The following is a 15848-nucleotide window of genomic DNA, read 5'->3' as shown; positions in this document are numbered from 1 at the left end:
GGCGGAAAATGGCCGCGGACGTGTCAGGGGCGGGAAAATGGCCGCGGACCACGTGTCAGGGGTGGAAAAATGGCCGCGGACCACGTGTCAGGGGCGGAAAATGGCCGCGGACCACGTGTCAGGGGTGGGAAAATGGCCACGGATGTGTCAGGGGCGGAAAATGGCCGCGGACCATGTGTCAGGGGTGGAAAAATGGCCGCGGACCGTGTGTCAGGGGTGGAAAAATGGCCGCGGACCATGTCACGGGAGGGAAAATGGCCGCGTATCCTGTTTGTACCCCGAAGCGGAGTTCGCAAACTGAGGTAAATTTTTGCGGCCGGAGCTGATCGTAACCCGAAAAGTTCGTTAACAGAGGCGTTCGTAACCTGAGGTACCACTGTATATGTTAGTAAGATTTGTAAAAGCTCTGGTGACAGAAAAATTCTGCAAAAAGCTCATGACTAAAAGAGATAAATTGGGTTGGAAGGTGTAGCTTTTTTCACAGTATTAGTCCCATCCTGTTATAACGAAGAAAAGCCTTCAAACATCTGACAGAATTATTATTAAAAGAGGAATATGATATAAATGGGGGTTCTCTTTCAAGCTAATTTTATTTCAACCACAAAAAAGAGAGAATATTTTATGTTTAAAAAGATGAAGTCTTAACAAACCTAAAAAATATTTCATGAAGAATAGAGAACAACCTTTGATGTCTAAATAACTGATATAACTTTATAAGAAGAAGATACACTAAAGGGATTTTTGGGAAGTGAGACTTGTACAATGGTTGCTGGTTATAACATTCATAAAATATAAATGTTTAACATTATTCCATATTAATTGGGAAGTAAAACAAAATACATAGAAATTAATATAATAATGAGATGAGATGGGAAGAGGTAACCAGAGCTGAACATATAGCACTCCCTTAAACTACACTGATTAGAGGATTTAATTAATCTCTGTGAACTACTGTTCACATGTGCTCTAAATGAGTTGGGGGCGGGATTAATGGGAAAAGAAATTGAGAAAAAGCTGGGGAAAGAATGGGGGGAAGACAATAATTCTTAATGTCATAAATTTAATCACAAATATGTTTATTGCTGGACAGAACGGGTTTCATTTTCGATGAGCGTAATTTGTAGCAATGATAAGCAAGGAATAAAGGAAAAAAGCTCAACATTTTAGAAACTGACAAAATATTAACACAAATTTTTTTTTCAAGCAAAATATACAAATTTGACAATAAGAACTTGTGATTAGATAATAATCTGGAAAAAAAGGATAAAGGCAATATTAAAAGTCACAGCATCACTTACTAAAAATATTAGTAAAAGTGTAGAATTTTTAAAAGAATTGTACACTATAAGCCGACAATAGAAAAAAATTAATAGCATAACAAGTATTTAGTATTGTTGTACCTCACAGCAACAAGGAAATTAAAAGGATAAAAAGAGCTGATATTATCTATTAATTTTATTTGCAGACAATATGATAGCAACTTTTGTAAATTTTAATAATTCAGCTAAATAAATTAGGAAAAAATTGGAAGAATTTGCAGAAGTAGTACGATTAATAGTAAATTTTTCAAAAGTCACAATTGTTTGTTCATACTCTCTTAAAATACAAAGAGAAATCTAATATTTTACCCTTCAAGTGTGCAGGTAGTAATATCACAAAAATATTCAATAATAATTTTACTTCAATACAGAAGAAATTTTTAAAAAGAAATTAAAATCTGGAATAAGAAATGTACAAATATATTGGGTCTATTATGGCACTTAACATGGTTTCTTCAAAACTTTATTTCAAACTCTAACAGTAGAAATGCTGCATAAAATATTAACACTGTGGCAAAGAAAATTTGACTTTTTCAATACTAAAAAAAATTAAGAGTTAATAGAAAGATCATATATGGACCCCAGAAACAGTGGGGAGTTGTTTTTAAAATTATATTATCAGGCAGCACAGGAAGATCCAACAAGACAGTGGATACAATTAAAAAACTGTAGGCAGGTATCTCCCTAAGTCAAACATTTTTTCTTCCAAAGGATTTTATAAATAGGTAATATAAATAATATGTTCACCAAAGCTATACTTTGGGCTTGAAAAAAAGTATGCAACAGTGACAGGTGGTATCTCCTCTCTAATACCTTTAATGGTATATTCAGATTCTATAATGAAGTCAGGTCAATACAAGTGGAGCCATGGAGAGATCTCAGGTGTAATAGACTAGGATATTTCTACAATAATAGGAACTATGTAGTAAAGAAGATATTGAGTTACAGATACATTCCCTTTTGTCTTGGCTAACATGGCTCCAACGTAAATCCTTTTTGAATAGGGATATAAAGGAGTCAACATCTCATTGTTCTTGGATGCTGTATTCTCTTTTCCTTCTTGCCTTACAGAATGTTGAAAGGTAAAAAAATAATATTTTTTTAATAATTCAAATTGTGCTCAGACTTTCTGAACCGTGTCCCAAAATAACACATTATGTCACATGGGCATAAGCTAAAACCTTAAACAACAATCACAACTGCATTGTGTTACCTCTTTGGTTAATGACCACTTACACTCCTCTGTTGGCATCTGATATTCCCAACACCTTTGCTCACGTGCAATGTTTCTTTAAACTTTACATATTCCCAAGTAAAATTAAACTAAAATTCATATAGCTACATTTGCTGAGGATTCGTCTCCTGTTACTGTCTTTTACTTCCCTTCCCTTCTACAATCTAGCCTAGAGTGCACATTCACAGAATTTGATTTATGTGACCTGTAAACTCCCATGTCACTGCTAGCACTATACAAATCAACTCTCAAATTTTCTTCCCCTCTTATTCTTTCTCTTATTCAGTCCAGACTATTAGCTGCTTCATTAGTATTTTCTGAGTTCTATGCAAATTCTGGAATACTGCAAAAACAAATAGTTCAAAGAGCCAGATTGAAAATAAGTGTGGGGTGGGGTGTAGCCAGCACTAGTTTGTAAGTCCCCCAAAATCAGCAGGCCTAGTAGCCTTTTGGCAAGTTCTCTGTTTTTGCAGTTCCTAGCAGGTAATAAGTACATAAAAACCTACATGAACCTTCATCCATGGGAAGGGAGACTTACAATTCAATGCAAGCTTGTTCTGAGTATATATGTCCATTAACTCATGGTTGATAAGCAAAAATTACTTATTCTGAACTAACCAATATTGTAGTTGGCCAAGATCCAGCTGCCTTCCCTACAGTGATCTCCTTACTCCCTCTCAAACAGTTTATAAATTGCAAATTATGGGCAAGCAAGGATGCAGCAATCTTCTTAATACTGGTTTCATTGCTATAGACTCCTGAGTCCTTGCTCCCTATTCCTCTTACTAGCTTGCCCCTTCCTCCCTGCAGGAATGTTGATGGAGACAAACCATTGCTCAAGGCACTGCTATTCAGGAAGAACTATGTGTACTTCCTGATTCCAAAGAACTCTGAACACCCTCTTCTCCATTGTATAGCTCCATTATACAACCTTGCTCTCCCCTTATGTCTTTTTTCCTCGTTATATTTTATCATTTCCCATTATTAATCAATTCCCCTTTTTTCTCTCCACCTTTTTTCTTGCTCTTTTCACTCACTGCATTCTGGCTGAAAAAGGCAAACAACACCCATGTGCTTGAGAGTACCAGTAGCAGAAGACAATGACATGTCACCGAAGCATACATTTTTCAACAAACAGTTCAGATGCTGAAGCAACTATTTCAACAATTATAGCAGATGACATGAATCAAAATATATGGGCAACACAAATCAAATGTTTCCAGTTACAGAACATACTACAATGCAGTATAGGAAGTTTATATGGTGTATTACATAGTACAGCTCCTTTCCTACAGTATGTTCTGACAGTGTTAAGGGAACATTTTTTTCTCTTTATGAACTGAGGCAACATTTCTTGTCCCACAGCTTCTTCTACATACTGGTAAGTTATTAACTTAATCTCTTCACGTTTCAGATTCATCAAATAAGAGAAAATTATGTCCACATAATAAAAATTATATCAACTACATCCACCGACTAAATCTGAAAGCCTTCAATCATAGTTAAAGCTGCATTTGAAAATCCACTTCTTAAATTTTACCATATTTGTACAAAAGTACTCATATACATATATTTTTTACTAAGAATTTTGATTATAATAGTAAAATCTAATATAAACTAAACTTAAAGAAAAAAGAATAGAGTAAAAAGTGCAAAGAAAAAGAAAAAAAGGATAGGAAAAGAATGTAATAAAGTGAAAAGAAATATATAAAGAAGTGACTTCCAATCTTCATCACAAATATAAACAAATTTAGTAATTCTTTACCCTCTCTGAAGTTACAAACATTTATCTCTTCATCCCATATCCCATCTCTTATATATAAACAAATCCATAAAACATAAACTTTTCAGTCCTAGTGTCAGCAGAAAGTCCAAAAAGGGAAGCCAGAAATAGCAACATACCTTATTTTAAACTTGATAAACCAACTTTATATTCCTTCCTTTTACTTCTAACAGTCTTAATCCTTAGATAGTTCAAATATTGTCATAGGATTTGATTTCTCTTCATTTCTTCTTTGTCCCATCGCACAGAGTTTTTCAAGGCTTTAACAAGCCTCTTTCGTAAATCCAGTAGGAAAACATTATCCAGGTCACTCTGTCATTTGTATTTCCTCAGCCAGTTTCTTTTGTAAATTCAATGAAACATCCTTTTCTAAATCATTCTTTTGGCCTGTCAATTCTAAATCCACTTTTGATACCATCTCTGTTTTGTCTGATAAAATTTGTTCTTCATCTAACATTTCTTCAATAACATCTTTTGAATATAGTCTATCCATAGAAGCAGACATCTTTACTGACATTGTTGATATTGTGGCTATTTTCTGATTCCATTCTTCAAAAGTCTTGTTCAATATTTTTATTATCATAACCATCTTGCAAGCCTGTATATCTTTCCTCTACCTAAAATCCTTAGTCCCCTCTAGTGTCCAGTTTCGGAAATCATGACTTTATTTATCTGTTATGTCTTATAAAAACCCAAACAGGATCTATTTCCCACAAGAAGCTGTTTGTTCTTTATAATTAATTCCACAATCGTATTGTAAAAGTTTCAATATTCCAGTTTTATCTAAACCCCTAGTCCAGTGGTTCCCAACCTTTGCTATGCCCCACACCTCTAGGAAATGTTTGATTAATTTTCACACCCCCTACAAAAGTAATATCACATTTGAAGATGAAGAAGTCTAATTTCTAGTGCGGGTAAACAAACTGAAATTAAAAAAATAAGCTTTTAACTCAGTGCATAAAAGTGTCGCACCCCCTGAAATTCCATCTTGCACCCCCTGGGGGTTGGGAACCCTTGCCCTAGTCCATTTATAACTTTCTATAAACAAAATCTTACTTAGCTTTTTGTTGTTTATTTCAGATTCTTTAAATTCTTAAGGTTATAATTAAAGTTTTATTTTGTTCTGCCTTCATGATTAAAGGCAGACTCACCTGGCGTTTTCAAACTTGTCATTCTGAAGGTCTCTAATAGCTTAGAAGTAGTTAATGAGCAATTTCCAAAAGCAGTTAGAAAGTGAGATTTGCAAACTTGGTGTCCTTTAAAAGTCTCTATGGCAGTTGGGAGCAAGATGGCTAATCCCATCTCCCGGTGATCAAATATGCAGAAAACCACTATCCTGCAGTCTCCTCATGGGGAGCAGCTGTCTGGAGCACATGTGGGTGATCTCCCATCCTCTCCTTATCCGGAGAGGTTCCAAGGAATTGGTCTACTCACCGGTTCCTTGGTCTTTGCTGCAGCTGTCAGCTCCACTTTCGCAAAGCCGTCTTCAATTCACCATTCCTCCCCTGGAAGTCCTACAAAAGTACTCTTCTGTGGCAAACAACCCTAGATCCAAACTGTAGCCCTGACGAAACCAATCCTATCATTAATACAATAACCTACCAATGTTTTCCCTTCTACAATGTAGTTAGTGATAAACAATTTATGGAATAATGTATTATAGAACCTGATGCAAAGAACAAGTGGTCTACATTTAGTAAATGAAGCTGGGTAAAAGATCTAAATACAACATGTTCTCTCATCTAAAAATACAGTAATATTATATCATAATTACAAGCTTTTAATCATTGAAGACTAATAAATCAAGATGCAGAAACCTAATATGACTACTTACCAAATAAAAAACAGAAGCTCCACTTAGACATGACCCTTTTCCACATCTCATTAGTTTATATTTTGTACTGGTTTAAAATCTGCAATTTAGTGTTTAAATGTTTTCTGTCTAATGCTCTTCCATTCACAACCTATATGAGCAATAGCATGTTGGCTTATAAGGCAGTCTCTAGCATAGAATTCCTATTTTGCATATAGTAGTATAAGCATGCTTGGGATAAAACTGGGTTTTGGATTTGCTTGTGGCATACCAGCCACAATGTGCCAAAATTGACTGGAAGAGCGCAACTTGAAATGAAGGAGAAGTTAATAGTAAAACACATGAATTATCGAATCATATGAAAGAAGGGAAAAAAGTGTGCTGTGTCTGTGAAGGTAAAAACAGGGGAAGGAAGTAACAGATCTGAATGAAGGTCATCTGGTCTTATGGAGAATTGATGACCATATACAGGAAAGTGAAGGTGTAAATTTAATTATGAATGAAAGGACTAAAACTATGAATCAATGCTACGTGTTTTTTTGTGGGTAGGAATCCACAGGTTAGTGATAATCACGTTATACTCCAGTGAATGGTGATAATGGAAGAACCAGAGATGAGTTTTAGGAAAAACTATGCAATATTCTAAATGAATGAGATACAGGGGAAAATTATTCTGATAAATGAAATGAATGGATAGAAATAACATGAGAAAGTACAGAAAAAAGTTATTGGACCATTTGGAGACCTAATGAATGAATGAGAATGACTTCTTGGTGAGTATCTGCCTAGAAAATGTCTGTTTTGAGCATGCAGTTTAAGTTTGTCTATTCATCCATGTACATGGCAAAAGGGATGAATGCAAATATAACACCATGATTGATTTGAATGTTTATGATAAAAGAGAGAAGTACTAAAAGATACAAAGTTGTGGGATAGGATAGACCATTGTTTGGTAGTTTTAAGAGTGAATCATGTGAAAGAATTAAAGAAAAAAGTGAAAGAAGTAGGAAGAAAAAAGAACTGCAGGAAGAGAAAGTACAAGTACTATATAAACAAGCATTGGAAGATAAATTACCCTTTCTAACAGAATGAATGGAAAGAGGATACACAGAATGAGTATGGAAGCTGCTTGGAATAGAATAAAATGAATTGGAGTGAATGAAAAGGAAGAATGATGAAAGAGGTTGTGGATGAAGAAAGAAACACATAAAATTACTATTCAAAACATGATAATATAATTATATTTACAACTGTATATAGAGAAGAAGTAAGTTGCAAAGAGTGTAGCAAAAGAAAGCAAGTAAAGATTAAGATAGAAAGAAGCAGAGAAAATGCAGAATAAATTTAAAGGAAATACAAAGTTGTTTTGAAAGTGGGCCAAGAGGGCTAAAAAAGGAAATTCCAGCAGAGTGAATGGAATTAAAAATAAATGTGGGGAAATGATTTCCAGTAAAACTGAAGCAAGAGAAAGCTGGAAGAAATATTGATGGATTTGTATGAGAATGATGGTGATATATTAAAGAATACATTTTAAAAGAATAGTATAAATGATCCAAGAAAAATGGATGAAAATGAATTTATAAATGATATAAGCACGTTGCAAATTCTAAGGCTGCAGCTGTAGGTGGTGTACCTGGAGAAATGTTAAAATATGGATGTGGCTTGTTTAAGTAGGAACTATGCAGCTACTTTAATGTGTGTCTAAATAGCATCTATGCCTGTTGACTGGAAGAACACTAGCACTGATCCTCACTACAAGGAAAAAGGTAGCAAATGTTCAGGCAAAAATTAAAGGGGATTTGCTGCTAAATGAACCTGGAAAGCGTATGCAGAATTCTGACCAAAAGGGTACAAGAAATCAAAACCAGCAAAGTTTGAGAAGTGCAGTGTAGGTTTATGGGAGTACAGGGTACATATATGAGGTTTTATTCTTCAACATATCACTGAGAATGAATAAGAATCTGAGAAACAAAGTTATCTATCGGTTTAGAAAAAGTGTATGATAAACTGAATAAATGTGAATGTTTTGCAACTAAGTTTGGTTAACAGCAATATATGATTGAAGTAAACTGTATGAACATCCATTGCTTAGCAAATGGTTCAATGGGGACCAGGATTAAGACAAAAGTGTGTGATGTCTCTTCGATTGTTTATTGTATCTATGGATAAATATATAAAGAATGGTCAATGTGTGTTGGCTGGGAATTTGAATGTATGTGTACTTTTCTATGCAGATGATACTATGCTGTTGGCTGAGAATCTGAATGAACTGCAATGAATGTTAGACTATATGATGCAATAATGAGCATGGATCGAAAAACCAAGCTTTCAAATAACAAGTAGTTGTGTTTGAAATGGAAACTGCAATGAACAAATGCAAATTATGAATAGTGAGAAAGCAGTGCTGTTGAAGACTATGTATTTTGTTAGACTGGAGAAATTGATGGAGAAATTTTAAGACATGCAAATGCTGATACAAAGGTAGTGGGCTATATGTGGTCTGTTGCAAGAAATGAGTGTTCATTAAAAAGAAGCACAAAATAGCTGTATATAAAACCATGCTTCTGCCCTACTTGTTATATGGAAGTGAGAACTAAGTATATCAGGAAAAACATAACTGAATGCAGTGGGAATGAAGATTTTAAAATGTTGTATGGTAAAACAAAAAGAGATATGGCCAAAAATAAACGGATATTGAATGAATGTGGCACGGTGCATAGGTTGAGAGGAAAGCTGTGGTTGGATAGGGTTGATGAGATCCTCAAAAAGGTAGGTAAGAAATTAAGTGAGAAGTTTAAACAATGAAAGGCAACAACTGAAGTGATGAATGCATGTTTCATGGTAGCAAAGATGTTTTGCAAGAACATGAGAGGAATAGTGACTGTGGTGTACACTTTTATGTTTTCTTTTTTTTAAACTCATGCCTTTAATTTCTTTGTCTTACTATTTTCATTTCTATGATTTGCATAACTAAGCTTACCCTGAGGAGACTTCTGGGGGAAGTATGGAGAACTAACACACCTCTGAAAGAGCAGACACCATGACCATGGCAAAGACCAAAGAACCGGCGAGTAGACCAGTTCTACAAAACCTCTCCAGATAAGGAGAGAACTAAAGATTACCCACATGTGCTCCAGACAGCTGCTCCTCTTGAGGAGACCACAGGACAGTGGTCTTCCACAGGTTTCAGCACTGGGAGATGAAGGGAAGCCATCATGCTCAGAACCACGGTGGAGCCTTTTAAAGGTCATTGGGTTAGCTAACCTCACTTTCTAATCACTTTCGGAAATTGCCTATTTAACTATTATCTTAGGGCTATTAGAGATCTTCAGAATGACAAGTTTGAAAAGCCACCTGGTGAGTTTACCTTCATTCTTGAACAAAAGAAAAATTAACTATAACCTTAAGAATGTAAGGAATGGGAAATAAACGGCAAAAAGCTTAATAAGATTTTGATCCAAGAAAGTTATAAACGAATTAAGGGACCAGACAAATTTGGAATATTAGGTCATTTACTATAAGATTTTGGAAATAATTATATAAACAAACAGCTTTTTGTGGGAACTAAATTTTTGGTCTATCCTAAGTCATAACAGAGATTTTATAACAGAAATTGGACACTAAGGGGGACTACAGATTCCAGGCAGAAAAGGAAGAGGAAAAAAAAGTGATAGCTTGCCTCTTGTTTTTGGTTAGTACTGGAATTTACAAATTGACACAAAACATTATGACATTTGAAACACTCCAGGAGATTTTTGAAGAATGGAGTCAGAAATTAGCAGCTACAATGTTGGCAATGATGTCTGATTCTATGGATAGACTATGTCCAAAAGACATTAATGAAGGAATAACAGATGTGAAACAAATCTTGCCTGATGTAGAAATATTAGAATCAGAAATATTGAGTAATTAAAAAAAACATGGATTACAAGACAGAGAAGACAACTAAAATAGAAATACAAATGACAAGCCAAGAAAATGACCTGGATAAGTACTTTCTACTGGATATACAAAAGAAGTTAGTTAAAGCTTTGAAAATTAAAGTGGAAATACAAAAGATTTGTATGACAAGAGAATGACCTAGACAGTGGTTTTTTATTGGATTTACAAAAGAGGTTGATGATTTATAGATTTGCATATAGATAAAGGACAGGTTATGGGAAGAAGAGATATATGTTTGTAACCTTGATAGGGAGTGAAGAGTTATTAAGTTTGTTTATAATTGTCATGATAAAGATCAGAAGTCACTTCTTTATTTCTTTTCTTTTTCTTACTCTTTTTCTTTCCTTGCACTTTTTATTTTTTCTTTCTTTCTCTGAGTTTAGTTTGTATTTGCTTTTACTATTGAAATTAAAATTTTAAATAAAAGTTATTTTAAAAAGCTATACTTACCCTGAAAGTGAACAGTATGATGGGCCTGGGTTGTTCTTTCCTATACCATACATCCCAACAGACAGATCATGGTGTGGTGATAATTCTACATTAATCCCACTAACCTCAGTCTCTCTTCTTATTTTTCCCTTTATGGTAATGTACTATAAGTATGTCTACCAATATTTCATATACCTCTATGTGCATCCTTCTAAAACGTTTGGATATCACCTCTCCAACCCTCCAAATCAGTATTGTCATATGCACAAAGAGGAATAATTTGTTTTTAATACAGACATTTCTAAGTCTGTAGTTTGGGAGATATTGCATCTAAAGATTGTGCCAAAGAAAACATTCCTGACTCAGAGAGATTCAATTATACAAGGAGAGAACATCTAGCCAATTATAATTCCAACTACAGTTATAGGCAAAACAAAACTGGAAATTAAAAAGGCCATTGTGACCTTGAGGAAAACATCTTCAGAATGTCAAACAGAGATTTGACATTCAAACACCATTTACACAGATATGTCTTAGGTATGGAAAACAAAACCATTCCACTTCAACACTATGTTGATCTTTTTTATTTACAATACTGCAACCTAATCTGGACCCAGGAAAATACTACTTTATACAATATATAGAATCCTGTATATTATATTTAAAACTAGTTAACTGTTAATTATTCTTATTTGGTGTTCATCGGCACATATGCTTTCATACATAAAAGAAACATTTAAATTTTCTAGAGAATGATATAAAAGTGGTTTATAGCTTTTAAAATATGGAAACATCCTCGTTCAATTCCATGCATACATCTTTTTTGTCTAACTAGTTCTTGTTAAAATGCATTTTATATATGGGAGATTACTTCAATATTTATTGGAATGGTTTATCAAAATATTATTAATACTTTTGTATGGCAGTGCCATTACTGTCTTCAACAATAACTTTCATTACATGGAAAATACCTGTGAATTACTCATATACCGCAAAGTTATAAAAATAACAATATATAGTTATTAAGAGCAATTATTTATACAAAGTCTGTGTGAATAATGTCACAAGAAGATTTTGGTTTGACTACAATGTAGTGCTTTGGTTAGGAGTGTACATATCTAACTAAGAACACCCCCACCCACTCACAAAGGAAAGCTAAGCTGGGGAAGAGAGCATCCTGGACAGAAGAAGAAGCTTCCACAGCCAACTCCCGATAAGTGGGTGTTCTATGACTGGCCTCATGCTCAGAGCAGACATTCTGTGAGAGCATATATAACATGCTGATAAAATTTCCAGAAAACACACTTCCTAATTCCTGTGATAGAAAACAGTACACTTATATGATCCAAAATTCATACTTCCCCAAATATTTTAATGCAGCTGAAAACTTTAAAAAATGCCTCTATTTGGAGATGGTGAACCCTAAACATACCATATAAGGAAAATAAACTTTGGATGACATATTTATTGGGAAATATGCAAAATACATGCATACATTAAGAAAAAGGTATTGAATATATCTAAATTTTAAAATTTGTAAAACAAGAGCTTGGATAAGAGCCCAAAAAAGATTAGAAAAGTATGATGAACAGCTTAAAATATTTGAACATTACTTATTTAATATTGAGAGGAACATTGTATTGCCCATCAAGAGATACCGGTGAATACCAACTTTGTTCCTATTACAAGAGTGTTCCTGATTCTTAAGAAATGAATGTTAGCAAACAATTTATGGCTACTCTATCATAGTTGTTCCTAGGTTTATTTTCTTGGGCTACAACTTCAACAATCACTAGCCAACATGACCAATACTAAAAAAAAATAACAGAATTTTAGTCTATTGTCTAAGCACTATAATCTAGTAAGAATTACTTATACAGAACTACTACTTTGGATTTTCATCCTGGCAGTCTGGTCAATTATGTCATCATGGTATATTCAGTATTGTCTTTCTTTTAAAAACAGGCTAAAGCATATGTAGGCAACACTTTCCAATGTGTGGACTACACTTTCTTTTTCTATCCTGATTTGGAAAGGAGGTAGGTTTTTAAGAGTTGCTATGGTGCTGTAAGTCTATAAGGCATAAGACATTGATTCCACCCCTTAAAAACCTCTCTAACCTGCCAGTATATAAAATAGGTTGGGAGTTAGTGATTCCATCCACCTCCATCACAGAGTGTAGGAGGGAACATACCTTTGGTCCAAAAACTGGGACAAAAGCTAACAAATACATGATCAGCAATGAGGTAATCTTGTCCTAAAGCTTAGAAATTTATCATCACATTTCACAATCAGTGCAGTGGCAAAACAAATTATGTGGTACCCTCCAGAAGTTCTGGAATTATGAGAATTCTAGCTGAAAATATTGTTCATGCTAACTGAATCTTATGAGAGTTGTAATTCAAAACATCTGGATGGCACAATATTGCCTACCACCAAAATTCATGCAAGGCATACCAGTAATTCAGACCATTAATGCTATGTTAATAGCATTATCCGTTTATATTATAATCTATGATTAATGCACAATTTCATAGAATCTAGCCAATGAATTTACTTCTAAGCCAACTTCTATTCTGTGATACAGTATACTGAAAAAGGAAATCCAAGCAATTTATGCAGCTCAGATTAATCGTGAAAGTCCACAAATCAAGGGAATGGTCTGGTCTAGATGAATTCTAGATGAATTTCCTCTAAAGTAGGTACACAATTCATGCATAGTACTTAGTTTACCTGTCACTTGAGATGCCAAAACCCTTAGTGGTACAGAACACCTATTTTTAATTGCAACTGTTACTTCAGTTATCGATACTCTTAGGCAGGATTAGTCCATCACAGTGATCCATGCTCTGCTAACTTCTTGGTTAAATTACTATAAAACACTTTCATGTGGAGCTGCCTTGCAACCAATTTGGAGAGAGCAGCTTGTGCAAAATGCAGCTGTGAGGGTGGAAACTGGTTCGGCAACATGAGGCCATATAAAATTGAGCCTTATAGAGCACTGGTTAATTATCTGGCACCAAGCCCAACTCAACATGCTTCTTTCATGTACAGAACCCTGGCCTAAATGGCTTTGAACAAAAACTTTGAACTATTCCTATATTATTTTGCCTAAAGATGTGAAATTATATATACCTGAGTTATTTCTTGGATGTTTGCATTTTGTCACTGCAATCCTTGTATAATACAATGTTCCACACAATTGTAGTAGGCAGTGAATGTATTTGCAGACCAGTCAATAATTGTTTTTGTTGCTTGTCTATAGAGCCCATCCCCATTCCATCTGAGATATGCAAGTCTGGAAGTGTTTAAGAAAGCCTTCATATACACATCCTTCACAAATTCCATAAACACAAGTCCTTTGGAAGCTTGCTAGCTGTTGATCTACTGAGCACATGAACTCCAAGCAAAGCTAAAATGATATGGCAAGGATTAGTGGGGAGTGGCAAAAATATACAATGTGATACACTTTGGACTGGCAAAGGAATAGCAAAAATAGATCCCTCTAAAAAATTTTATTTGGAAAATCTGTAAAGAAGCATCTCATTTACCAAGCTTTAACTGTTAATTAATAGTACTGAAGTTTATTTTTGTTTTTAACTTTAGAGTCTCTTTTCTGTTTTTGTTTAAAAATTGTTAGCTACTTAAGTATTCATCAAAGTAGAATAACAGAGAATAAATCAAATTTAATTAATGGTATGGTGATAAATTAAAACTTCATAGAAGGACCTTCCCCAACAGAAAAGAGAAACATCATAAAATGTATTGCGGTTGGTAAGATTGAGGAAATGTAGTGGATTACTGAGGAATAGGCAAACTTTCTGGGATAGAGGCAAAAAACAAGACCTGGATACAAAGGTTTCTGGGATAATTTCTCCATGATCTCATCATTAGAATGATACAAGCAGGGATCATGCCAAGGCTAGAAAAACCAATTGTTTGGAAGAGCCAGCATATACAGCCTGGGCCTCCAAACTTGCAATAAATCTTAATCAGTACTGGCACTAAGTTTGTAGAACATCCTTTCCTCTGGAAATGAGGCTGGTGACACCACTGCTTAGTTTAGCTCCAAGGGGAATCATTTCTTATCCACCAAGCATTTTGAGCAATGACATCCCTAAATACCAGTGTAGATTTCTTTAGTTTTGGTTCTGTCATTGGTGTGTTAAAATACTGCATACTGTGAGGGAGCTTTTATGATGAAAAGCAGGATGTATTTTTAGAAGTATAATAAATTTGAATGAGACTTCAGATGCTCAGTGTTTAAAACATATATAGCAAAGTAAAAGGAACAAAGCAATGACGTCAAACACTAGATTCAGATTAAACCCAACTAGAGCAAGAGAGATAAGGAAGATGACTTGGCCCAATCGTCAAAAGCTTATCTGTATATTTATCTCAGTCGATTTTGCTGACACTTCTGAAAAGGAAAAGGATGCCATCCTATCTTAATATGTGAAAAGCAGAGAAACACCTAAACTTGTCTGGCGTGTGTATGCATTTATTACACACACATGACTCATATATAACCCGTGTCTGTCCGTTTTGTAACACGAGCCTCTAGATCTCCATAAGCTCAAACCTTCAGACAACGTCTCAGAAAAATACCGCGCTCGGCGTGTGACGAATAAGGAGGGATCCGGGGAAAAGACGCTCCAGAGTTTAGAAAGCGAAGTGATGGGAAATCCAGGGCGTGGGAGGAGGAGGGAAGGGGGGGGGGGAAGAGAGAGAGAGAAATCCAAGTTGGAACCAGAAGCGGCGACTCGAGCCCCCGCAGCACGGGAAGGAGGACAGGAATACAAAGGCACCTTGGGAGGCGACTGTGCCACTTGGGAGAATGGGCAAGCGGTCCGGCCACCACCGAGTGAGACGGGGCCTACCTTGCTCTGAATTGCTTATCTGTGCCTCGCCGCGCCCCGCCCAGCCCAAAGGCCTTTTCGACGGGCCCACCTCCCCGAGCCACCCGTCACTCACCTCCGCTGACTATTCCGTTACACCCCAACCATTTCTCGGGGGCCGCTGCCGCGCGGGGGCACAAAGGGCCGGAAAGGCCCCAGGAACGGCGGCGGCGGCAGGAGCCACTGACGAGAGAAGGGGAAGGGCGGGCCACGGTGGATCACCGCCCAAAGGAAGGCACGGCGGCGGAGTAGCATCTCCAGCGCCACTCCATGTCGACGGCTGCTGGGCTAAGACGGGACCGAAGCGGGTGGGCGGCGATGTCAAGGCCCTGGCGGTCCCTGCCGCTTTCTCCTTCCTCCTCTCCCTCTCCCTCTCTCTGCCCCTCCCCCTCCCCCTCCCTCTCCCTGGAGAGGACTACCCAGCAGCCCC

At 36.0% G+C, this 15848-nt stretch overlaps 1 protein-coding gene across 1 annotated transcript in view; it reads right to left on the bottom strand.

Annotated features, from left to right (window-relative positions):
• AFF4 (ALF transcription elongation factor 4) overlaps positions 1–15808 on the bottom strand; it is a 54208-nt gene extending 38400 nt beyond the window's left edge. The window contains exon 1 of the mRNA XM_007431890.4: positions 15495–15808. The gene's annotated coding sequence lies outside the window, so the exon portion shown is untranslated. The remainder of the gene's footprint in view (positions 1–15494) is intronic.
• Positions 15809–15848: the final 40 nt, after the last annotated feature.

Source organism: Python bivittatus, unplaced genomic scaffold (genome assembly GCF_059951505.1).
Source record: "Python bivittatus isolate LINGU-HERP-01145 unplaced genomic scaffold, Pbiv_v1 ctg000080_np1212, whole genome shotgun sequence".
NCBI lineage: Eukaryota > Metazoa > Chordata > Lepidosauria > Squamata > Pythonidae > Python > Python bivittatus.
The sequence above is the reverse complement of the archived record's forward strand: the minus strand, read 5'-3'. Positions and strand labels throughout refer to the sequence as shown.